This window comes from Aquarana catesbeiana, linkage group LG03, assembly GCF_042186555.1.
Source record: "Aquarana catesbeiana isolate 2022-GZ linkage group LG03, ASM4218655v1, whole genome shotgun sequence".
NCBI classification, from domain to species: Eukaryota; Metazoa; Chordata; class Amphibia; order Anura; family Ranidae; genus Aquarana; species Aquarana catesbeiana.
In genome coordinates this window covers 645440427-645462722 of record NC_133326.1, presented here as the reverse complement: position 1 = coordinate 645462722, position 22296 = coordinate 645440427, and the positions used below count along the sequence as shown (strand labels likewise).

At 51.2% G+C, this 22296-nt stretch overlaps 1 non-coding gene and 13 pseudogenes across 1 annotated transcript; all 14 read left to right on the top strand.

Annotated features, from left to right (window-relative positions):
* The first annotated feature begins 285 nt into the window (after positions 1-285).
* Positions 286-350, top strand: LOC141135700 (U4 spliceosomal RNA; annotated as a pseudogene).
* Positions 351-1518: 1168 nt separating this feature from the next.
* Positions 1519-1651, top strand: LOC141135931 (U2 spliceosomal RNA; annotated as a pseudogene).
* A 1046-nt stretch (positions 1652-2697) lies between these two features.
* Positions 2698-2830, top strand: LOC141135888 (U2 spliceosomal RNA; annotated as a pseudogene).
* Positions 2831-10315: 7485 nt separating this feature from the next.
* On the top strand, positions 10316-10447 carry LOC141135854 (U2 spliceosomal RNA; annotated as a pseudogene).
* A 1043-nt stretch (positions 10448-11490) lies between these two features.
* On the top strand, positions 11491-11623 carry LOC141135884 (U2 spliceosomal RNA; annotated as a pseudogene).
* A 1050-nt stretch (positions 11624-12673) lies between these two features.
* LOC141135853 (U2 spliceosomal RNA) lies at positions 12674-12805 on the top strand (annotated as a pseudogene).
* A 1004-nt stretch (positions 12806-13809) lies between these two features.
* On the top strand, positions 13810-13931 carry LOC141135674 (U4 spliceosomal RNA; annotated as a pseudogene).
* A 1280-nt stretch (positions 13932-15211) lies between these two features.
* Positions 15212-15276, top strand: LOC141135380 (U4 spliceosomal RNA; annotated as a pseudogene).
* Positions 15277-16455: 1179 nt separating this feature from the next.
* LOC141134966 (U2 spliceosomal RNA) lies at positions 16456-16588 on the top strand (annotated as a pseudogene).
* Positions 16589-17628: 1040 nt separating this feature from the next.
* On the top strand, positions 17629-17761 carry LOC141135859 (U2 spliceosomal RNA; annotated as a pseudogene).
* Positions 17762-18766: 1005 nt separating this feature from the next.
* On the top strand, positions 18767-18888 carry LOC141135672 (U4 spliceosomal RNA; annotated as a pseudogene).
* A 638-nt stretch (positions 18889-19526) lies between these two features.
* TRNAK-UUU (transfer RNA lysine (anticodon UUU)) lies at positions 19527-19599 on the top strand. The gene has a single exon. It is a non-coding gene; the product is annotated as a tRNA-Lys (tRNA).
* A 562-nt stretch (positions 19600-20161) lies between these two features.
* Positions 20162-20226, top strand: LOC141135492 (U4 spliceosomal RNA; annotated as a pseudogene).
* Positions 20227-21392: 1166 nt separating this feature from the next.
* Positions 21393-21525, top strand: LOC141135990 (U2 spliceosomal RNA; annotated as a pseudogene).
* The last annotated feature ends 771 nt before the right edge of the window (positions 21526-22296 follow it).

Genomic DNA, 22296 nt, shown 5'->3' with positions numbered 1-22296 from the left:
GCAGCATAGCTGTTCAAACACATACTCTCCCAAAGGCCTTTCAGGACTGCTGTGGGAGAAACGCATCTGACATCTAGGGCCCTGTCCCTTTAGATTCTCCTTAGTTCTTTCAAATGCTAACACTATTCAGTGGGTAAACAATGCCCACTTAGGCATCGTCCCTGTCTCATTAACATGCCAAGTCCCAGAATGCTCAGCGACCCACTGGATGACACTTATGTGTCTCTCCTCAATGTCAATTTCTCCTCCAAGGAAGGGCAGATGTTGGCAGGCACTGATTTGGTTAGCTTTGTGCAGTGGCAGTATCATAGCCAATGAGGTTCAACTGAAGCGTGATTATTGCTAATTGCTTCTCGGCCCTTTGGCTAAGATCAAATCTAGTATCTGTTCTTATCAGTTTCCAGGAGGTGGCGCTTGCTTCTGTCCCTGATCTATGGCGAGATAGAGATGGGATTGCGGTTGCTATGCAAAACCTGCTGGAGTGAAGGTAACCCGGAGCGGTTTGTAACCTAAAGGGAAGCCTTCTGATGGGGACGGAGAACCATTCGGTCTTGGCGGAGGGTCGGGATCCTGGCCTTCTGGCCTGGATTGGGGCGGCTCTAGCTCTGGACAGTTATTTGGGAGAGAACGCTGGCTCCCCTTGCTTCCACCGGGGGAGCGGCCAGTATTTCCCAAATGTAATTAGGTAGGAGGGACGGAACGACGGTGAAGCCTGATGGCAAGGGCTCTCTCCAAGCTTCCAGAACTCCATACCTTTCTGCCTGGGGTGGGGGCTGCTGTGGTCTGGGCTGTGGGTCAGGGCTTTTTCGAAAAGCCAGTGGTGAATGTGCCCCTGAAGTGGCAGTTCAGGGGTGCCGTATAGTCACGGTGTGAAAGCACTTGATTTTATGGCACCATGGTCACTTCACCACAACACACGTTTTTCGCACCTGCCTCTTGGGCCGGGCCTTTTGGCCAGGACCAGGGGAAATTTTTATGCCTGGCCGGAGGGCCGGCCATTGTATAGCACAATGGCCACTTTCACTCTCCCATCTCACTATCTTCCCCACTCTTTCTTTTACCCCTGTTTGTCACCTTTTTGTCTTTTTTTTGGTTGTCTTTGTATACACGTTTTGTCACTGTGTGGCGAGTAGGGTGTGGGTCCTCGGGCCTACTCTGAAAGTCTTGGGAGGGGGTGGACATAGGCCTTTTGGCTTGGTTCGCCCTCTCCTTTGAGGGGTCTCTCTTCGGGAGAGCCCCACTGTACTTGGGTTGGTCTGCTTCGGCAGTCCTTCCAGTTGTGGGGGTCCGCCTGGTTTCGGCCGGATGGACCCTTTGTCTGAGTACCTCAGTCCCTGTCTGGAGCCTAACGCCCCGGGGGATCAGGGTAAGGTCCTTCCCTAGTGGAGGACTCTGTACACCCGTTGCACGTTTTTGTGTTTCACTCTCTATGTGTGGGCACTTTTTTTTGGCACCGGGTGGAAGTTTTTGAGGTGTGTTTTGCACGCCACTGGCTTTTCGATAGAGTGATTATTGCTAATTGCTTCTCGGCCTTTTGGCGAAGATCAAGTGTAGTATCTATTCTTATCAGTTTCCAGGAGGTGGCGCTTGCTTCCGTCCCTGATCTATGGCGAAATAGAGATGGGATTGCGGTTGCTATGCAAAACCTGCTGGAGTGAAGGTGACCTGGAGCGGTTTGTAGCCGAAAGGGAAGCCTTCTGATGGGGATGGAGAACCACGGGGTCTGAACCAGAGGGTCGGGACCCTGGCCTTCTGGCCTGGATTGGGGCGGATCTAGCTCCAGACAGTTATTTGGGAGAGAACGCTTACTCCTGCCTTGCAAGGGGGGGAGGGAGTGGCAAGTACTTCCCGAATGTAATTAGGAGGAGTGATGGGAGTGACGGCAGAGCCTGATGGTAAAGGGCTCTTTCCGGCTTCCTGATCTCCATATCCTTCCTGTCTGTGGTGGGGTCTGTTGTGGTCTGGGCTGGGTGGTCAGGGCTTTTTCGAAAAGCCAGTGGTGAATGTGCCCCTGAAGTGGCAGTTCAGGGGTGCCGTATAGTCACGGTGTGAAAGCACTTGATTTTATGGCACCATGGTCACTTCACCACAACACACGTTTTTCGCACCTGCCTCTTGGGCCGGGCCTTTTGGCCAGGACCAGGGGAAATTTTTATGCCTGGCCGGAGGGCCGGCCATTGTTTAGCACAATGGCCACTTTCACTCTCCCATCTCACTATCTTCCCCACTCTTTCTTTTACCCCTGTTTGTCACCTTTTTGTCTTTTTTTTGGTTGTCTTTGTATACACGTTTTGTCACTGTGTGGCGAGTAGGGTGTGGGTCCTCGGGCCTACTCTGAAAGTCTTGGGAGGGGGTGGACATAGGCCTTTTGGCTTGGTTTGCCCTCTCCTTTGAGGGGTCTCTCTTCGGGAGAGCCCCACTGTACTTAGGTTGGTCTGCTTCGGCAGTCCTTCCAGTTGTGGGAGTCCGCCTGGTTTCAGCCGGATGGACCCTTTGTCTGAGTACCTCAGTCCCTGTCTGGAGCCTAACGCCCCGGGGGATCAGGGTAAGGTCCTTCCCTAGTGGAGGACTCTGTACACCCGTTGCACGTTTTTGTGTTTCACTCTCTATGTGTGGGCACTTTTTTTTGGCACCGGGTGGAAGTTTTTGAGGTGTGTTTTGCACGCCACTGGCTTTTCGATAGAGTGATTATTGCTAATTGCTTCTCGGCCTTTTGGCGAAGATCAAGTGTAGTATCTATTCTTATCAGTTTCTAGGAGGTGGCGCTTGCTTCCGTCCCTGATCTATGGCGAAATAGAGATGGGATTGCGGTTGCTATGCAAAACCTGCTGGAGTGAAGGTGACCTGGAGCGGTTTGTAGCCGAAAGGGAAGCCTTCTGATGGGGATGGAGAACCACGGGGTCTGAACCAGAGGGTCGGGACCCTGGCCTTCTGGCCTGGATTGGGGCGGATCTAGCTCCAGACAGTTATTTGGGAGAGAACGCTTACTCCTGCCTTGCAAGGGGGGGAGGGAGTGGCAAGTACTTCCCGAGTGTAATTAGGAGGAGTGATGGGAGCGACGGCAGAGCCTGATGGTAAAGGGCTCTTTCCGGCTTCCCGATCTCCATATCCTTCCTGTCTGTGGTGGGGTCTGCTGTGGTCTGGGCTGGGTGGTCAGGGCTTTTTCGAAAAGCCAGTGGTGAATGTGCCCCTGAAGTGGCAGTTCAGGGGTGCCGTATAGTCACGGTGTGAAAGCACTTGATTTTATGGCACCATGGTCACTTCACCACAACACACGTTTTTCGCACCTGCCTCTTGGGCCGGGCCTTTTGGCCAGGACCAGGGGAAATTTTTATGCCTGGCCGGAGGGCCGGCCATTGTATAGCACAATGGCCACTTTCACTCTCCCATCTTGCTATCTTCCCCACTCTTTCTTTTACCCCTGTTTGTCACCTTTTTGTCTTTTTTTTGGTTGTCTTTGTATACACGTTTTGTCACTGTGTGGCGAGTAGGGTGTGGGTCCTCGGGCCTACTCTGAAAGTCTTGGGAGGGGGTGGACATAGGCCTTTTGGCTTGGTTCGCCCTCTCCTTTGAGGGGTCTCTCTTCGGGAGAGCCCCACTGTACTTGGGTTGGTCTGCTTTGGCAGTCCTTCCAGTTGTGGGGATCCGCCTGGTTTCGGCCGGATGGACCCTTTGTCTGAGTACCTCAGTCCCTGTCTGGAGCCTAACGCCCCGGGGGATCAGGGTAAGGTCCTTCCCTAGTGGAGGACTCTGTACACCCGTTGCACGTTTTTGTGTTTCACTCTCTATGTGTGGGCACTTTTTTTTGGCACCGGGTGGAAGTTTTTGAGGTGTGTTTTGCACGCCACTGGCTTTTCGATAGAGTGATTATTGCTAATTGCTTCTCGGCCTTTTGGCTAAGATCCAGTGCAGTTTTACTGTGTGTGACTTGGTCAAGAGGTGTCTGGGGTACCCGGAGGTCGGCCTTGGGGGGAGCGTCCCTTTTCGGAGGGCCCCCCCTTGCTGCTATTGGCCCGAGGCCTAGTCCCCAGACAACGAGGAGCGATCGCCCTTCTTAAGGCGGTTCGGTGTCAGCGGTTGGGGCCCCTTCGGGGGTACCCCTTTGTCGGAGGAAGAGGCGAGGTACCATCCGGTACGAAAGATGGCGGTCCGTGGGATGCGGGATTCTATTCGGTTTCTGGTGAAGCCTGAATTCAAAGGAGAAATTGATCTGAGGACTATCGTGGTTGACGTGCTGATGGACTTCCTTAATCTCAGGGTAAGGGATATTGTTTGTTTGCAGGATTTTCCGCAACAAAGATTGTATGACATTACCTTTCTTTCTGTCGAGATATGCTGGGAGGTTTATGAGAAGATGAGGAATGCTGAGAATGAATTGTTGAAGAAAATGGATATTATACCGCTTTTCATGCAGGAAGAAAAGGCTATAGTAGTTCATATGTACAATCCTTTTTCGGATGTGAACTTGGTTAGGGCCTTCCTGAGGAATTACTGTGAGGAATTAAGAGGTGGGGACAAGGTGCTGAACAAGTTTGGAATCTGGTCTGGGAAGTATAGGTTCTATGGGAAATTCCGGACTGATCTTGATTGTGTTGGTGGGGTGAAGAGGCCTCCAGCGGTCTTCAATATTGGGGGCGAGAGAGGGTTCCTTTTTTACCCTGGTCAGCCGGTGTATTGCAGGAAGTGCTATGTCTATGGGCACGCGAGTGGGGACTGTGAGCGCAGGATTAAATGCAGATTTTGTGGGAATGAGGATCACCCGTCTAAGGAATGTAAACAAACCCGGATGTGTGATATCTGCAAAAAATCAGGTCACCTAGCAAGACAGTGCGATGAATATTTTTCCGCAAAAAGGGAATCGGAATTCCATGATGTTCTGAGAAAGACCCAGGCTAGGCGTATGCAGCAGAGGCAGAAAGCTGAGGCTCGGAGGGAAGGTGGCAGTGCTAGGTCTGCTGATGCGGAGCGGCCTGCTACATCCTCGGAGCACCAGACCAATGACGCTGCACCTACGGTGCAGGAAGAGGCTGTGAGCAGTGAGGTCGGCTCTGGTCCCGCTACTGTTGGTACGGTGGTGGGAGTTAGTGCAGGCCCTGGGAGCCTTGGTACTGCGGTAGGGGAAGACGGGTCAGTTCCGGGTCCCCAGGAGGTGGCAGAAGAAGGAGTGACACAGAGATCCCCGGCGAGGCAAGAGGAGGCCTGTCCTGAGGAAGAGCAGAGGAGTGTGGCGTTTACAAGTCCAGGACGTTTATCTGAGCTGATGAGTGGTCTATCATCCAGCGCAGAGGAAGATGATGAGGATGATGAGGATGAGAATGATGAGATGGACAGCGATGAGAGTCTGGAATGCGGACAGCAATTGGTGATCTCGATGGATGAGACTTCTCAGTCCTCCACCAAAAGAGAGCGGGAGGAGGGGACTGGGGAGGGGGTGGAAGGTGTACCCTTACCTGATGATGGAGGCTCTGGAGCAGAGTCTGCCAGTTCTCCCTTTGGGAAGAAAAGACTAACTTACGCGAATGTTGCTGGCAATGGGATGGAGGAGGCTATGCATCATTTTTAAGTTATTCGTTATGGCTGTACAAACCTTTTTGATTTTTTTCATGATGGCTTTGTCTGTGTGTTCTGTAAATGTGAGAAGTGTTTGTTCAGGGTGGAGGAGGGCGGCTGTCTTTGAACATCTGGAAGGGGTGAAGGCTGACGTAATTTGTGTTCAGGAGTGCGGCAATGAGAGGATTCTGTGTGATGAGTGGAAGTTTGGTGCATCTATGTGGTCCCCTATGTGTGTGTCTAGGAATGAAGGTGTTGGGATTCTTGTGAAAAACCCGTATGTTCAGTTTGTGTCACATGAGGTGGTGGTGCCGGGGAGGTTACAAGTGGCTATTTTGGAGGTGGCGGGGTGTAAGGTTAGAATAATTAATGTGTATGCACCTGCTGAGAAAAAGGAGCGTGTGAGATTTCTTGAAGTACTTAAGGTGTGGCTGCCTGGGAGAATCCCGACCATTTTGGCTGGAGACTTCAACTGCGTGAGGAGGAGTGAGGATAGACAAAGTGTTTGTGCGGATAGTGGTGTTGACATAACATCTAGGGCGCTAAATGAAATAATCAGTGATTTCCACTTTCAAGATACTGCCTGTGTTGTGCAGGGGAATGATATTTCTTTCACCTTTTTTTCCGACAAGGGGTCTGTGCGATCCAGGATCGACTTTATTTTTGTATCCCCAGCTTTGAAGATAAATGGGTATCAGACTGACCTAGTGCCTTTTTCGGATCATGCCATGCTTACCGGCTCCTTCCTTCTTGATGGTGCCAGTGTGTGTGGGAGGGGAGCATGGAAATTGAACTGTTCAAGTTTAAAGGAAGAAGGTGTAGTGTCTAAGTTTAAAGACTTTTATGAATGGGTTAAATTCAAAAAGCGTGATTTTGAGGATGTCTTGGTGTGGTGGGATTGGGCAAAGGTCAGGATAAGTGGCTTCTTTAAGAAATTGGGTGTGGAGGCGGCCAGGAGAAAGCGTGAAGATGCGAGGAGGTTGGTGGACAAGATGCATTTCCTATTTAAGTGTAAGAGGTTGGGGGTGGAGGTGGAGGAAGAATTGAGGGAAGTACGTGAGGCCAGGAGTGCTATGCTTAGGGATCGAGGGAGAAGCATTATCTTTAGATCTAAGGTGCAAGAGATGGAGGAGGATGAGCAGTGTTCTGCTTATTTCTTTAAGAAATCGTTTGGGCCGAGGAAGATGTTCCTGTCGGTGTTGGATAAAGAGGAGGAGGTGAGAGGTGATAGAATGGTGGAATCCATTAGGTCCTTCTACGCCAAATTATACGGTGGTGGTGGGGGTGCGACGGAAGAAGAAATGCAGGAGTACTGTGAGGTGGTGAAAGGGAATTTGAAGACAGAAGACGTGGAGATGCTTCTAGACCCGGTGGAGGAAGAAGAGGTGAAGAACGTGGTGATGAAGATGAAAAAGAACAAGACCCCTGGTGGGGATGGCTTACCTGTGGATTTCTACGCTGAGTTCTGGCCAATCTTGAAAGACGATCTGTGTGAGGTAATTAGGACCTGTATGGAAGAAAAGAGAATTTCAGCCTCGATGAAGAAAGGAATTATTACCTTACTTTATAAGAAGAAAGGAGATCAGCGGGATATCAGGAATTGGCGGCCTATTTCACTGCTCAACAGTGATTACAAGATTTTTGCCAAAGTACTTGCTGACAGGATGAGAAGGGTAGTGGGTAGTGTCATTGGAGAATGGCAGGTGTGTGCCGTTCCCGGTCGGAGGATTTCCGATAACTTAATCCTCCTGCGGGATCTGGTGTTCTACGCCCAATGCAACAACATGCCTTTGGCTGTGGCTAGCATTGATCTCGAGAAGGCTTACGACCGGGTGGCTCACAAGTTCCTCTTCACAGTGTTGAGGCAGATGGGGGTCCCTGATGATTTTGTTAATGTGGTAGAATGTTTGTATCAGGGAATTAGTAGTCAGATTCTTGTAAATGGGGAGCTGTCTGAAGAGGTGGAGGTGAGGTCCGGGGTGAGGCAGGGGTGTCCTTTGTCACCCGTCGCTTTTATTTGCGTGATGGAGCCCCTGTTAAGACATGTATGGAGGGACAAATGTTTTAAGGGAATGTTTGTACCAGGGTGTGGGAATGAACCGGTCAAAATGCTTGGCTACATGGATGATATCAACTTTCTGTGTAACTCAGCAAGGGATGTGTCAAGAGCAGAGTTGCAGCTTGGTATTTTTGGTGTGGTGTCCGGGTTGTGTGTTAACTGGGGCAAAAGTAGTGTTTGTGTGTTAAGTGGCACGTGCGATGTATCCCAAAGTAAACTTAAGAGTGTGCAGGAGGTGGATGTGCTGGGAGTGCATTTTGAGAGGAACCTGGTAAACCAAGTAAATACAGTGAAGGGGGTGGAGAAAGTTGGTAAAAAGTTAAGTCTGTGGAAAACTAGGAGGCTCTCATTTTCTGGCAAAACCTTGATTGTAAAGGCAGTAATCCTTGCTTTGCTGATGTATTTTTCGGTAGTTTTCCCCCCTAACAAGAGAATGGTTCAGAAGATCACAAGGCTGCTTTTTTTATTTTTTTGGGGATCTAAGATGGAGAAAGTTTCCAGAGAGGTGGTCATGAAGAGAGTTCAGCAGGGTGGGTACAACTTCCCCAATGTTGAACGATTTTTGGAGGTCCAGTGGTGGATGGTCCACCTTAGGACTTTCTTGGCAGGTGGGAAGACAGCTGCATTAATGCGCTACTTAATTGGATGGCCTTTGCTGAAGTGGGGGTGGTGTGCAAGGGACCTTACAAAGCCCATGTCAATGTTAACCCCTGTGTATTATTTAAAAATGTCCTCCTTTTTTCAGAGAAATCAGTTGCAGATGCTGGGGGAAGGGGCTCGAAAAAAAGAGACGTTATGGGCTTGGTTAAGGAAGGATGAGTTACCTACAAATATTTTTGGTTTAAACCTTAAGAAAGCAGAGATTGTTTGGAAGAATTTATTGTTTAAAGGCATCACGAACAAACAGAAGGAGGTAGTATGGCTGTCTCTGCATAATTGTTTGGCTACTATGTCCTTTTTAAAAGCTAGGGACTTGGTGAGGAGGGAGGTGTGTCCCAGGGAAGGATGTGCAGGGATTGAAACTGTAAGACACGTATTTTGGGAGTGTTTTTTTGCAAGAAAGTTTTGGAGTTTGCTGTGTGGTTTTGTGGAAAGGGTGGTGGGAATTGATGGAGTGTCTTTTGAGTCTGGTGTCCTGGGTGTGGTTGGAGGTGGCAAGGGGAAACAACGTAAAATGTTTATTCTGTCTGCGGTTGTTAGGGAAGTGATGTGGGAAGCCCGATGTGCTTTGGTTAAGAAGAAAATGATATTGGTTGAAAAAGACTGCGTGGATTGGGTGTTGGCGAAAATGTTTTTTGTGTTGGCTGTCGAAAGAAGAAGTATGGGGGTGGATGAGGCCGATGGTTTTTGGAATTTTGTTAGGTGGCGGGTGGGTGAAGGTTAAGTGTGTTAAGTGGTGTTTATACATATGGTTTTATGATCAGTGATTTTACCTTTTGATACCTTTTATGCCACGATGATGTATGGAACACGGCTCAGTATAGGTTTCGTGTGTTTGTTCCAAAGCTGAGGTTATGTGATTCAATCTGAGTGGAAGAAAGAAGAAAAAAAAAAAAAAAAAAAAAAAAAATCTATTATTATCAGTTTCCAGGAGGTGGCGCTTGCTTCCGTCCCTGATCTATGGCGAAATAGAGATGGGATTGCGGTTGCTATGCAAAACCTGCTGGAGTGAAGGTGACCCGGAGCGGTTTGTAGCCGAAAGGGAAGCCTTCTGATGGGGATGGAGAACCACGGGGTCTGAACCAGAGGGTCGGGACCCTGGCCTTCTGGCCTGGATTGGGGCGGATCTAGCTCCAGACAGTTATTTGGGAGAGAACGCTTACTCCTGCCTTGCAAGGGGGGGAGGGAGTGGCAAGTACTTCCCGAATGTAATTAGGAGGAGTGATGGGAGCGACGGCAGAGCCTGATGGTAAAGGGCTCTTTCCGGCTTCCTGATCTCCATATCCTTCCTGTCTGTGGTGGGGTCTACTGTGGTCTGGGCTGGGTGGTCAGGGCTTTTTTTGAAAAGCCAGTGGTGAATGTGCCCCTGAAGTGGCAGTTCAGGGGTGCCGTATGGTCACGGTGTGAAAGCACTTGATTTTATGGCACCATGGTCACTTCACCACAACACACGTTTTTCGCACCTGCCTCTTGGGCCGGGCCTTTTGACCAGGGGAAATTTTTATGCCTGGCCGGAGGGCCGGCCATTGTATAGCACAATGGCCACTTTCACTCTCCCATCTCACTATCTTCCCCACTCTTTCTTTTACCCCTGTTTGTCACCTTTTTGTCTTTTTTTTGGTTGTCTTTGTATACACGTTTTGTCACTGTGTGGCGAGTAGGGTGTGGGTCCTCGGGCCTACTCTGAAAGTCTTGGGAGCGGGTGGACATAGGCCTTTTGGCTTGGTTCGCCCTCTCCTTTGAGGGGTCTCTCTTCGGGAGAGCCCCACTGTACTTGGGTTGGTCTGCTTCGGCAGTCCTTCCAGTTGTGGGGGTCCGCCTGGTTTCGGCCGGATGGACCCTTTGTCTGAGTACCTCAGTCCCTGTCTGGAGCCTAACGCCCCGGGGGATCAGGGTAAGGTCCTTCCCTAGTGGAGGACTCTGTACACCCGTTGCACGTTTTTGTGTTTCACTCTCTATGTGTGGGCACTTTTTTTTGGCACCGGGTGGAAGTTTTTGAGGTGTGTTTTGCACGCCACTGGCTTTTCGATAGAGTGATTATTGCTAATTGCTTTTCGGCCTTTTGGCTAAGATCAAGTGTAGTATCTGTTCTTATCAGTTTCCAGGTGGTGGCGCTTGCTTCTGTCCCTGATCTATGGCGAAATAGAGACGGGATTGCGGTTGCTATGCAAAGCCTGCTGGAGTGAAGGTGACCTGGAGCGGTTTGTAGCCGAAAGGGAAGCCTTCTGATGGGGATGGAGAACCACGGGGTCTGAACCGGAGGGTCGGGATCCTGGCCTTCTGGCCTGGATTGGGGTGGATCTAGCTCCGGGCAGTTATTCGGGAGAGAGCGCTTACTTCCCTCTTACGGGGGGAGGGGAGTGGTTAGTACTTCCCGAATGTAATTAGGAGGGAGTGATGGGAGCGACGGCAGAGCCTGTTAAAGGACTCTTTCTGGCTTCCTGATCTTCATATCCTTCCTGTCTGTGGTGGGGTCTGCTGTGGTCTGGGCTGGGTGGTCAGGGCTTTTTCGAAAAGCCAGTGGTGAATGTGCCCCTGAAGTGGCAGTTCAGGGGTGCCGTATAGTCACGGTGTGAAAGCACTTGATTTTATGGCACCATGGTCACTTCACCACAACACACGTTTTTCGCACCTGCCTCTTGGGCCGGGCCTTTTGGCCAGGACCAGGGGAAATTTTTATGCCTGGCCGGAGGGCCGGCCATTGTATAGCACAATGGCCACTTTCACTCTCCCATCTCACTATCTTCCCCACTCTTTCTTTTACCCTTGTTTGTCACCTTTTTGTCTTTTTTTTGGTTGTCTTTGTATACACGTTTTGTCACTGTGTGGCGAGTAGGGTGTGGGTCCTCGGGCCTACTCTGAAAGTCTTGGGAGGGGGTGGACATAGGCCTTTTGGCTTGGTTCGCCCTCTCCTTTGAGGGGTCTCTCTTCGGGAGAGCCCCACTGTACTTGGGTTGGTCTGCTTCGGCAGTCCTTCCAGTTGTGGGGGTCCGCCTGGTTTCGGCCGGATGGACCCTTTGTCTGAGTACCTCAGTCCCTGTCTGGAGCCTAACGCCCCGGGGGATCAGGGTAAGGTCCTTCCCTAGTGGAGGACTCTGTACACCCGTTGCACGTTTTTGTGTTTCACTCTCTATGTGTGGGCACTTTTTTTTGGCACCGGGTGGAAGTTTTTGAGGTGTGTTTTGCACGCCACTGGCTTTTCGATAGAGTGATTATTGCTAATTGCTTCTCGGCCTTTTGGCAAAGATCAAGTGTAGTATCTATTCTTATCAGTTTCCAGGAGGTGGCGCTTGCTTCCGTCCCTGATCTATGGCGAAATAGAGATGGGATTGCGGTTGCTATGCAAAACCTGCTGGAGTGAAGGTGACCTGGAGCGGTTTGTAGCCGAAAGGGAAGCCTTCTGATGGGGATGGAGAACCACGGGGTCTGAACCAGAGGGTCGGGACCCTGGCCTTCTGGCCTGGATTGGGGCGGATCTAGCTCCAGACAGTTATTTGGGAGAGAACGCTTACTCCTGCCTTGCAAGGGGGGGAGGGAGTGGCAAGTACTTCCCGAATGTAATTAGGAGGAGTGATGGGAGCGACGGCAGAGCCTGATGGTAAAGGGCTCTTTCCAGCTTCCTGATCTCCATATCCTTCCTGTCTGTGGTGGGGTCTGCTGTGGTCTGGGCTGGGTGGTCAGGGCTTTTTCGAAAAGCCAGTGGTGAATGTGCCCCTGAAGTGGCAGTTCAGGGGTGCCGTATAGTCACGATGTGAAAGCGCTTGATTTTATGGCACCATGGTCACTTCACCACAACACACGTTTTTCGCACCTGCCTCTTGGGCCGGGCCTTTTGGCCAGGACCAGGGGAAATTTTTATGCCTGGCCGGAGGGCCGGCCTTTGGATAGCACAATGGCCACTTTCACTCTCCCATCTCACTATCTTCCCCACTCTTTCTTTTACCCCTGTTTGTCACCTTTTTGTCTTTTTTTTTTTTGGTTGTCTTTGTATACACGTTTTGTCACTGTGTGGCGAGTAGGGTGTGGGTCCTCGGGCCTACTCTGAAAGTCTTGGGAGGGGGTGGACATAGGCCTTTTGGCTTGGTTCGCCCTCTCCTTTGAGGGGTCTTTCTTCGGGAGGGCCCCACTGTACTTGGGTTGGTCTGCTTCGGCAGTCCTTCCAGTTGTGGGGGTCCGCCTGGTTTCGGCCGGATGGACCCTTTGTCTGAGTACCTCAGTCCCTGTCTGGAGCCTAACGCCCCGGGGGATCAGGGTAAGGTCCTTCCCTAGTGGAGGACTCTGTACACCCGTTGCACGTTTTTGTGTTTCACTCTCTATGTGTGGGCACTTTTTTTTGGCACCGGGTGGAAGTTTTTGAGGTGTGTTTTGCACGCCACTGGCTTTTCGATAGAGTGATTATTGCTAATTGCTTTTCGGCCTTTTGGCTAAGATCAAGTGTAGTATCTGTTCTTATCAGTTTCCAGGTGGTGGCGCTTGCTTCTGTCCCTGATCTATGGCGAAATAGAGACGGGATTGCGGTTGCTATGCAAAGCCTGCTGGAGTGAAGGTGACCTGGAGCGGTTTGTAGCCGAAAGGGAAGCCTTCTGATGTGGATGGAGAACCACGGGGTCTGAACCGGAGGGTCGGGATCCTGGCCTTCTGGCCTGGATTGGGGTGGATCTAGCTCCGGGCAGTTATTCGGGAGAGAACGCTTACTTCCCTCTTACGGGGGGAGGGGAGTGGTTAGTACTTCCCGAATGTAATTAGGAGGGAGTGATGGGAGCGACGGCAGAGCCTGTTAAAGGACTCTTTCTGGCTTCCTGATCTCCATATCCTTCCTGTCTGTGGTGGGGTCTGCTGTGGTCTGGGCTGGGTGGTCAGGGCTTTTTCAAAAAGCCAGTGGTGAATGTGCCCCTGAAGTGGCAGATCAGGGGTGCCGTATAGTCACGGTGTTAAAGCACTTGATTTTATGGCACCATGGTCACTTCACCACAACACACGTTTTTCGCACCTGCCTCTTGGGCCGGGCCTTTTGGCCAGGACCAGGGGAAATTTTTATGCCTGGCCGGAGGGCCGGCCACTGTACAGCACAATGGCCACTTTCACTCTCCCATCTCACTATCTTCCCCACTCTTTCTTTTACCCCTGTTTGTCACCTTTTTGTCTTTTTTTTGGTTGTCTTTGTATACACGTTTTGTCACTGTGTGGCGAGTAGGGTGTGGGTCCTCGGGCCTACTCTGAAAGTCTTGGGAGGGGGTGGACATAGGCCTTTTGGTTTGGGTCGCCCTCTCCTTTGAGGGGTCTCTCTTCGGGAGAGCCCCACTGTACTTGGGTTGGTCTGCTTCGGCAGTCCTTCCAGTTGTGGGTGTCCGCCTGGTTTCGGCCAGATGTACCCTTTCTCTGAGTACCTCAGTCCCTGTCTGGAGCCTAATGCCCCGGGGGATCAGGGTAAGGTCCTTCCCTAGTGGAGGACTCTGTACACCCGTTGCACTTTTTTGTGTTTCACTCTCTATGTGTGGGCATTTTTTTTTTTGGCACCGGGTGGAAGTTTTTGAGGTGTGTTTTGCACGCCACTGGCTTTTCGATAGAGTGATTATTGCTAATTGAAAACTTTTCCCAATACCCCGCCACGATGACTTGAAATACAGTCAGCACTGGCAATTTTTGAGAGTCTCTGAGGAGACTGAGCAATGTGTTTTCAACAGCAGATAAGTGACGGCTTCTTACATGCAGACTGAGATGCGTTAGAGTTGAGAAAGTGAGTCACGGGCCCATTGACACCATAGAGAGCTTTTGTGTCATCACGCAGCCTGGGTAGAACAATCAGTGATTGGCACGCGCCGCTCGTTCTTCACTTGCCTGTAATCCAGAGTGGACTCTACCTCGTTTTTTTGCCTGGGTTTCTTCTGCTGTACCTGGCAACATGAGGCTCAAGGTGAACTGTCTTTATTTGTAACCCAGTCACTGATTAAGAATACTGGAAGCGTGTTGGTCCAGGGTTAAGGAAGCCTTTCGGGCGGTGTCTTTTTGCAAGGCCCTTGTTTCCGGTCAAAGAGCATTGAACTGTAGGTAAAACTAAGGCAGAAACTTTAGGCGTTCTCCACCTGTACCGGACTGGACCCTATCTGCATGGTTGCAGGTTAGATTCTCCCTTTTATCTTCAACCTGTCCTAGAAAATTAAACGGGAGAGGACGATTGGCCAGCCTGGGCAAGCCAAATACTTGTGCTTTCAGGCACCCGGTCCCCTTGGCTGAATGGTCTTTTTCCACCATACATGTCAAGATTCAAGCAGCTTGGACCGCTATGAAGGAGGAGCTTTGAGAGCCCGGATAGCTCAGTCGGTAGAGCATCAGACTTTTAATCTGAGGGTCCAGGGTTCAAGTCCCTATTCGGGCGGTGCCTTTCACTTACCTATGAGGCCTTTGAGCTGCCAATAGGGCAGTCTTTATGCACATCTGCCGGGAATGCTCACTGGCTCAGAGAGATGAAATGTCCTAACTTCCCCCTTTCTAGGCTCCTGGAATCTGCCAGAAATAAAGGTGGCTGAAGGTGATTGCTTGACCAACTGTTTCCCAACAACCCTTGTCTATGGCAGCTTACCTGGGCTCCAGTTCAGGCATGTTATCTAGCGAACTTTCAACAAAGGCCCCAAATCCTTCCACCTTGGTCTTTTCTCAGCAGCATAGCTGTTCAAACACATACGCTCCCAGTGGCCTTTCAGGACTGCTGTGGGAGAAACGCATCTGACATCTAGGGCCCTGTCCCTTTAGATTCTCCTTAGTTCTTTCAAATGCTAACACTATTCAGTGGGTAAACAATGCCCACTTAGGCATCGTCCCTGTCTCATTAACATGCCAAGTCCCAGAATGCTCAGCGGCCCACTGGATGACACTTATGTGTCTCTCCTCAATGTCAATTTCTCCTCCAAGGAAGGGCAGATGTTGGCAGGCACTGATTTGGTTAGCTTTGCGCAGTGGCAGTATCATAGCCAATGAGGTTCAACTGAGGCGTGATTATTGCTAATTGCTTCTCGGCCTTTTGGCGAAGATCAAGTGTAGTATCTATTCTTATCAGTTTCCAGGAGGTGGCGCTTGCTTCCGTCCCTGATCTATGGCGAAATAGAGATGGGATTGCGGTTGCTATGCAAAAACCTGCTGGAGTGAAGGTGACCTGGAGCGGTTTGTAGCCGAAAGGGAAGCCTTCTGATGGGGATGGAGAACCACGGGGTCTGAACCAGAGGGTCGGGACCCTGGCCTTCTGGCCTGGATTGGGGCGGATCTAGCTCCAGACAGTTATTTGGGAGAGAACGCTTACTCCTGCCTTGCAAGGGGGGGAGGGAGTGGCAAGTACTTCCCGAATGTAATTAGGAGGAGTGATGGGAGCGACGGCAGAGCCTGATGGTAAAGGGCTCTTTCCGGCTTCCTGATCTCCATATCCTTCCTGTCTGTGGTGGGGTCTGCTGTGGTCTGGGCTGGGTGGTCAGGGCTTTTTCGAAAAGCCAGTGGTGAATGTGCCCCTGAAGTGGCAGTTCAGGGGTGCCGTATAGTCACGGTGTGAAAGCACTTGATTTTATGGCACCATGGTCACTTCACCACAACACACGTTTTTCGCACCTGCCTCTTGGGCCGGGCCTTTTGGCCAGGACCAGGGGAAATTTTTATGCCTGGCCGGAGGGCCGGCCATTGTATAGCACAATGGCCACTTTCACTCTCCCATCTCACTATCTTCCCCACTCTTTTTTTTACCCCTGTTTGTCACCTTTTTGTCTTTTTTTTTTTTTGGTTGTCTTTGTATACACGTTTTGTCACTGTGTGGCGAGTAGGGTGTGGGTCCTCGGGCCTACTCTGAAAGTCTTGGGAGGGGGTGGACATAGGCCTTTTGGCTTGGTTCGCCCTCTCCTTTGAGGGGTCTCTCTTCGGGAGAGCCCCACTGTACTTGGGTTGGTCTGCTTCGGCAGTCCTTCCAGTTGTGGGGGTCTGCCTGGTTTCGGCCAGATGGACCCTTTGTCTGAGTACCTCAGTCCCTGTCTGGAGCCTAACGCCCCGGGGGATCAGGGTAAGGTCCTTCCCTAGTGGAGGACTCTGTACACCCGTTGCACTTTTTTGTGTTTCACTCTCTATGTGTGGGCACTTTTTTTGGCACCGGGTGGAAGTTTTTGAGGTGTGTTTTGCACGCCACTGGCTTTTCGATAGAGTGATTATTGCTAATTGCTTCTCGGCCCTTTGGCTAAGATCGAATCTAGTATCTGTTCTTATCAGTTTCCAGGAGGTGGCGCTTGCTTCTGTCCCTGATCTATGGCGAGATAGAGATGGGATTGCGGTTGCTATGCAAAACCTGCTGGAGTGAAGGTAACCCGGAGCGGTTTGTAGCCGAAAGGGAAGCCTTCTGATGGGGACGGAGAACCATTCGGTCTTGGCGGAGGGTCGGGACCCTGGCCTTCTGGCCTGGATTGGGGCAGCTCTAGCTCTGGACAGTTATTTGGGAGAGAACGCTGGCTCCCCTTGCTCCCACCGGGGGAGCGGCCAGTATTTCCCAAATGTAATTAGGTAGGAGGGACGGAACGACGGTGAAGCCTGATGGCAAGGGCTCTCTCCAAGCTTCCAGAACTCCATACCTTTCTGCCTGGGGTGGGGGCTGCTGTGGTCTGGGCTGTGGGTCAGGGCTTTTTCGAAAAGCCAGTGGTGAATGTGCCCCTGAAGTGGCAGTTCAGGGGTGCCGTATAGTCACGGTGTGAAAGCACTTGATTTTATGGCACCATGGTCACTTCACCACAACACATGTTTTTCGCACCTGCCTCTTGGGCCGGGCCTTTTGGCCAGGACCAGGGGAAATTTTTATGCCTGGCCGGAGGGCCGGCCATTGTATAGCACAATGGCCACTTTCACTCTCCCATCTCACTATCTTCCCCACTCTTTCTTTTACCCCTGTTTGTCACCTTTTTGTCCTTTTTTTGGTTGTTTTGTATACACGTTTGTCACTGTGTGGCGAGTAGGGTGTGGGTCCTCGGGCCTACTCTGAAAGTCTTGGGAGGGGGTGGACATAGGCCTTTTGGCTTGGTTCGCCCTCTCCTTTGAGGGGTCTCTCTTCGGGAGAGCCCCACTGTACTTAGGTTGGTCTGCTTCGGCAGTCCTTCCAGTTGTGGGGGTCCGCCTGGTTTCGGCCAGATGGACCCTTTGTCTGAGTACCTCAGTCCCTGTCTGGAGCCTAACGCCCCAGGGGATCAGGGTAAGGTCCTTCCCTAGTGGAGGACTCTGTACACCCGTTGCACGTTTTTGTGTTTCACTCTCTATGTGTGGGCACTTTTTTTTGGCACCGGGTGGAAGTTTTTGAGGTGTGTTTTGCACGCCACTGGCTTTTCGATAGAGAGTGATTATTGCTAATTGCTTCTCGGCCTTTTGGCGAAGATCAAGTGTAGTATCTGTTCTTATCAGTTTCCAGGAGGTGGCGCTTGCTTCTGTCCCTGATCTATGGCGAGATAGAGATGGGATTGCGGTTGCTATGCAAAACCTGCTGGAGTGAAGGTAACCCGGAGCGGTTTGTAGCCGAAAGGGAAGCCTTCTGATGGGGATGGAGAACCACGGGGTCTGAACCAGAGGGTCGGGACCCTGGCCTTCTGGCCTGGATTGGGGCGGATCTAGCTCCAGACAGTTATTTGGGAGAGAACGCTTACTCCTGCCTTGCAAGGGGGGGAGGGAGTGGCAAGTACTTCCCGAATGTAATTAGGAGGAGTGATGGGAGCGACGGCAGAGCCTGATGGTAAAGGGCTCTTTCCGACTTCCTGATCTCCATATCCTTCCTGTCTGTGGTGGGGTCTGTTGTGGTCTGGGCTGGGTGGTCAGGGCTTTTTCGAAAAGCCAGTGGTGAATGTGCCCCTGAAGTGGCAGTTCAGGGGTGCCGTATAGTCACGGTGTGAAAGCACTTGATTTTATGGCACCATGGTCACTTCACCACAACACACGTTTTTCGCACCTGCCTCTTGGGCCGGGCCTTTTGGCCAGGACCAGGGGAAATTTTTATGCCTGGCCGGAGGGCCGGCCATTGTATAGCACAATGGCCACTTTCACTCTCCCATCTCACTATCTTCCCCACTCTTTCTTTTACCCCTGTTTGTCACCTTTTTGTCTTTTTTTTGGTTGTCTTTGTATACACGTTTTGTCACTGTGTGGCGAGTAGGGTGTGGGTCCTCGGGCCTACTCTGAAAGTCTTGGGAGAGGGTGGACATAGGCCTTTTGGCTTGGTTTGCCCTCTCCTTTGAGGGGTCTCTCTTCGGGAGAGCCCCACTGTACTTGGGTTGGTCTGCTTCGGCAGTCCTTCCAGTTGTGGGGGTCCGCCTGGTTTCAGCCGGATGGACCCTTTGTCTGAGTACCTCAGTCCCTGTCTGGAGCCTAACGCCCCGGGGGATCAGGGTAAGGTCCTTCCCTAGTGGAGGACTCTGTACACCCGTTGCACGTTTTTGTGTTTCACTCTCTATGTGTGGGCACTTTTTTTTGGCACCGGGTGGAAGTTTTTGAGGTGTGTTTTGCACGCCACTGGCTTTTCGATAGAGTGATTATTGCTAATTGAAAACTTTTCCCAATACCCCGCCACGATGACTTGAAATACAGTCAGCACTGGCAATTTTTGAGAGTCTCTGAGGAGACTGAGCAATGTGTTTTCAACAGCAGATAAGTGACGGCTTTTTACATGCAGACTGAGATGCGTTAGAGTTGAGAAAGTGAGTCACGGGCCCATTGACACCATAGAGAGCTTTTGTGTCATCACGCAGCCTGGGTAGAACAATCAGTGATTGGCACGCGCCGCTCGTTCTTCACTTGCCTGTAATCCAGAGTGGACTCTACCTCGTTTTTTTGCCTGGGTTTCTTCTGCTGGACCTGGCAACATGAGGCTCAAGGTGAACTGTCTTTATTTGTAACCCAGTCACTGATTAAGAATACTGGAAGCGTGTTGGTCCAGGGTTAAGGAAGCCTTTCGGGCGGTGTCTTTTTGCAAGGCCCTTGTTTCCGGTCAAAGAGCATTGAACTGTAGGTAAAACTAAGGCAGAAACTTTAGGCGTTCTCCACCTGTACCGGACTGGACCCTATCTGCATGGTTGCAGGTTAGATTCTCCCTTTTATCTTCAACCTGTCCTAGAAAATTAAACGGGAGAGGACGATTGGCCAGCCTGGGCAAGCCAAATACTTGTGCTTTCAGGCACCCGGTCCCCTTGGCTGAATGGTCTTTTTCCACCATACATGTCAAGATTCAAGCAGCTTGGACCGCTATGGAGAGGCTTTGAGAGCCCGGATAGCTCAGTCGGTAGAGCATCAGACTTTTAATCTGAGGGTCCAGGGTTCAAGTCCCTGTTCGGGCGGTGCCTTTCACTTACCTATGAGGCCTTTGAGCTGCCAATAGGGCAGTCTTTATGCACATCTGCCGGGAATGCTCACTGGCTCAGAGAGATGAAATGTCCTAACTTCCCCCTTTCTAGGCTCCTGGAATCTGCCAGAAATAAAGGTGGCTGAAGGTGATTGCTTGACCAACTGTTTCCCAACAACCCTTGTCTATGGCAGCTTACCTGGGCTCCAGTTCAGGCATATTATCTAGCGAACTTTCAACAAAGGCCCCAAATCCTTCCACCTTGGTCTGTTAAAACACATACGCTCAAACACATACGCTCCCAGTGGCCTTTCAGGACTGCTGTGGGAGAAATGCATCTGACATCTAGGGCCCTGTCCCTTTAGATTCTCCTTAGTTCTTTCAAATGCTAACACTATTCAGTGGGTAAACAATGCCCACTTAGGCATCGTCCCTGTCTCATTAACATGCCAAGTCCCAGAATGCTCAGCGGCCCACTGGATGACACTTATGTGTCTCTCCTCAATGTCAATTTCTCCTCCAAGTAAGGGTAGGTGTTGGCAGGCACTGATTTGGTTAGCTTTGCGCAGTGGCAGTGTCATAGCCAATGAGGTTCAACTGAGGCGTGATTATTGCTAATTGCTTCTCGGCCCTTTGGCTAAGATCAAATCTAGTATCTGTTCTTATCAGTTTCCAGGAGGTGGCGCTTGCTTCTGTCCCTGATCTATGGCGAGATAGAGATGGGATTGCGGTTGCTATGCAAAACCTGCTGGAGTGAAGGTAACCCGGATCGGTTTGTAGCCGAAAGGGAAGCCTTCTGATGGGGACGGAGAACCATTCGGTCTTGGCGGAGGGTCGGGATCCTGGCCTTCTGGCCTGGATTGGGGCAGCTCTAGCTCTGGACAGTTATTTGGGAGAGAACGCTGGCTCCCCTTGCTCCCACCGGGGGAGCGGCCAGTATTTCCCAAATGTAATTAGGTAGGAGGGATGGAACGACGGTGAAGCCTGATGGCAAGGGCTCTCTCCAAGCTTCCAGAACTCCATACCTTTCTGCCTGGGGTGGGGGCTGCTGTGGTCTGGGCTGTGGGTCAGGGCTTTTTCGAAAAGCCAGTGATGAATGTGCCCCTGAAGTGGCAGTTCAGGGGTGCCGTATAGTCACGGTGTGAAAGCACTTGATTTTATGGCACCATGGTCACTTCACCACAACACACGTTTTTCGCACCTGCCTCTTGGGCCGGGCCTTTTGGCCAGGACCAGGGGAAATTTTTATGCCTGGCCGGAGGGCCGGCCATTGTATAGCACAATGGCCACTTTCACTCTCCCATCTCACTATCTTCCCCACTCTTTCTTTTACCCCTGTTTGTCACCTTTTTGTCCTTTTTTTGGTTGTTTTGTATACACGTTTGTCACTGTGTGGCGAGTAGGGTGTGGGTCCTCGGGCCTACTCTGAAAGTCTTGGGAGGGGGTGGACATAGGCCTTTTGGCTTGGTTCGCCCTCTCCTTTGAGGGGTCTCTCTTCGGGAGAGCCCCACTGTACTTGGGTTGGTCTGCTTCGGCAGTCCTTCCAGTTGTGGGGGTCCGCCTGGTTTCGGCCAGATGGACCCTTTGTCTGAGTACCTCAGTCCCTGTCCGGAGCCTAACGCCCCGGGGGATCAGGGTAAGGTCCTTCCCTAGTGGAGGACTCTGTACACCCGTTGCACGTTTTTGTGTTTCACTCTCTATGTGTGGGCACTTTTTTTTGGCACCGGGTGGAAGTTTTTGAGGCGTGTTTTGCACGCCACTGGCTTTTCGATAGAGTGATTATTGCTAATTGCTTCTCGGCCTTTTGGCGAAGATCAAGTGTAGTATCTATTCTTATTAGTTTCCAGGAGGTGGCGCTTGCTTCCGTCCCTGATCTGTGGCGAAATAGAGATGGGATTGCGGTTGCTATGCAAAACCTGCTGGAGTGAAGGTGACCTGGAGCGGTTTGTAGCCGAAAGGGAAGCCTTCTGATGGGGATGGAGAACCACGGGGTCTGAACCAGAGGGTCGGGACCCTGGCCTTCTGGCCTGGATTGGGGCGGATCTAGCTCCAGACAGTTATTTGGGAGAGAACGCTTACTCCTGCCTTGCAAGGGGGGGAGGGAGTGGCAAGTACTTCCCGAATGTAATTAGGAGGAGTGATGGGAGTGACGGCAGAGCCTGATGGTAAAGGGCTCTTTCCGGCTTCCTGATCTCCATATCCTTCCTGTCTGTGGTGGGGTCTGTTGTGGTCTGGGCTGGGTGGTCAGGGCTTTTTCGAAAAGCCAGTGGTGAATGTGCCCCTGAAGTGGCAGTTCAGGGGTGCCGTATAGTCACGGTGTGAAAGCACTTGATTTTATGGCACCATGGTCACTTCACCACAACACACGTTTTTCGCACCTGCCTCTTGGGCCGGGCCTTTTGGCCAGGACCAGGGGAAATTTTTATGCCTGGCCGGAGGGCCGGCCATTGTTTAGCACAATGGCAACTTTCACTCTCCCATCTCACTATCTTCCCCACTCTTTCTTTTACCCCTGTTTGTCACCTTTTTGTCTTTTTTTTGGTTGTCTTTGTATACACGTTTTGTCACTGTGTGGCGAGTAGGGTGTGGGTCCTCGGGCCTACTCTGAAAGTCTTGGGAGGGGGTGGACATAGGCCTTTTGGCTTGGTTCGCCCTCTCCTTTGAGGGGTCTCTCTTCGGGAGAGCCCCACTG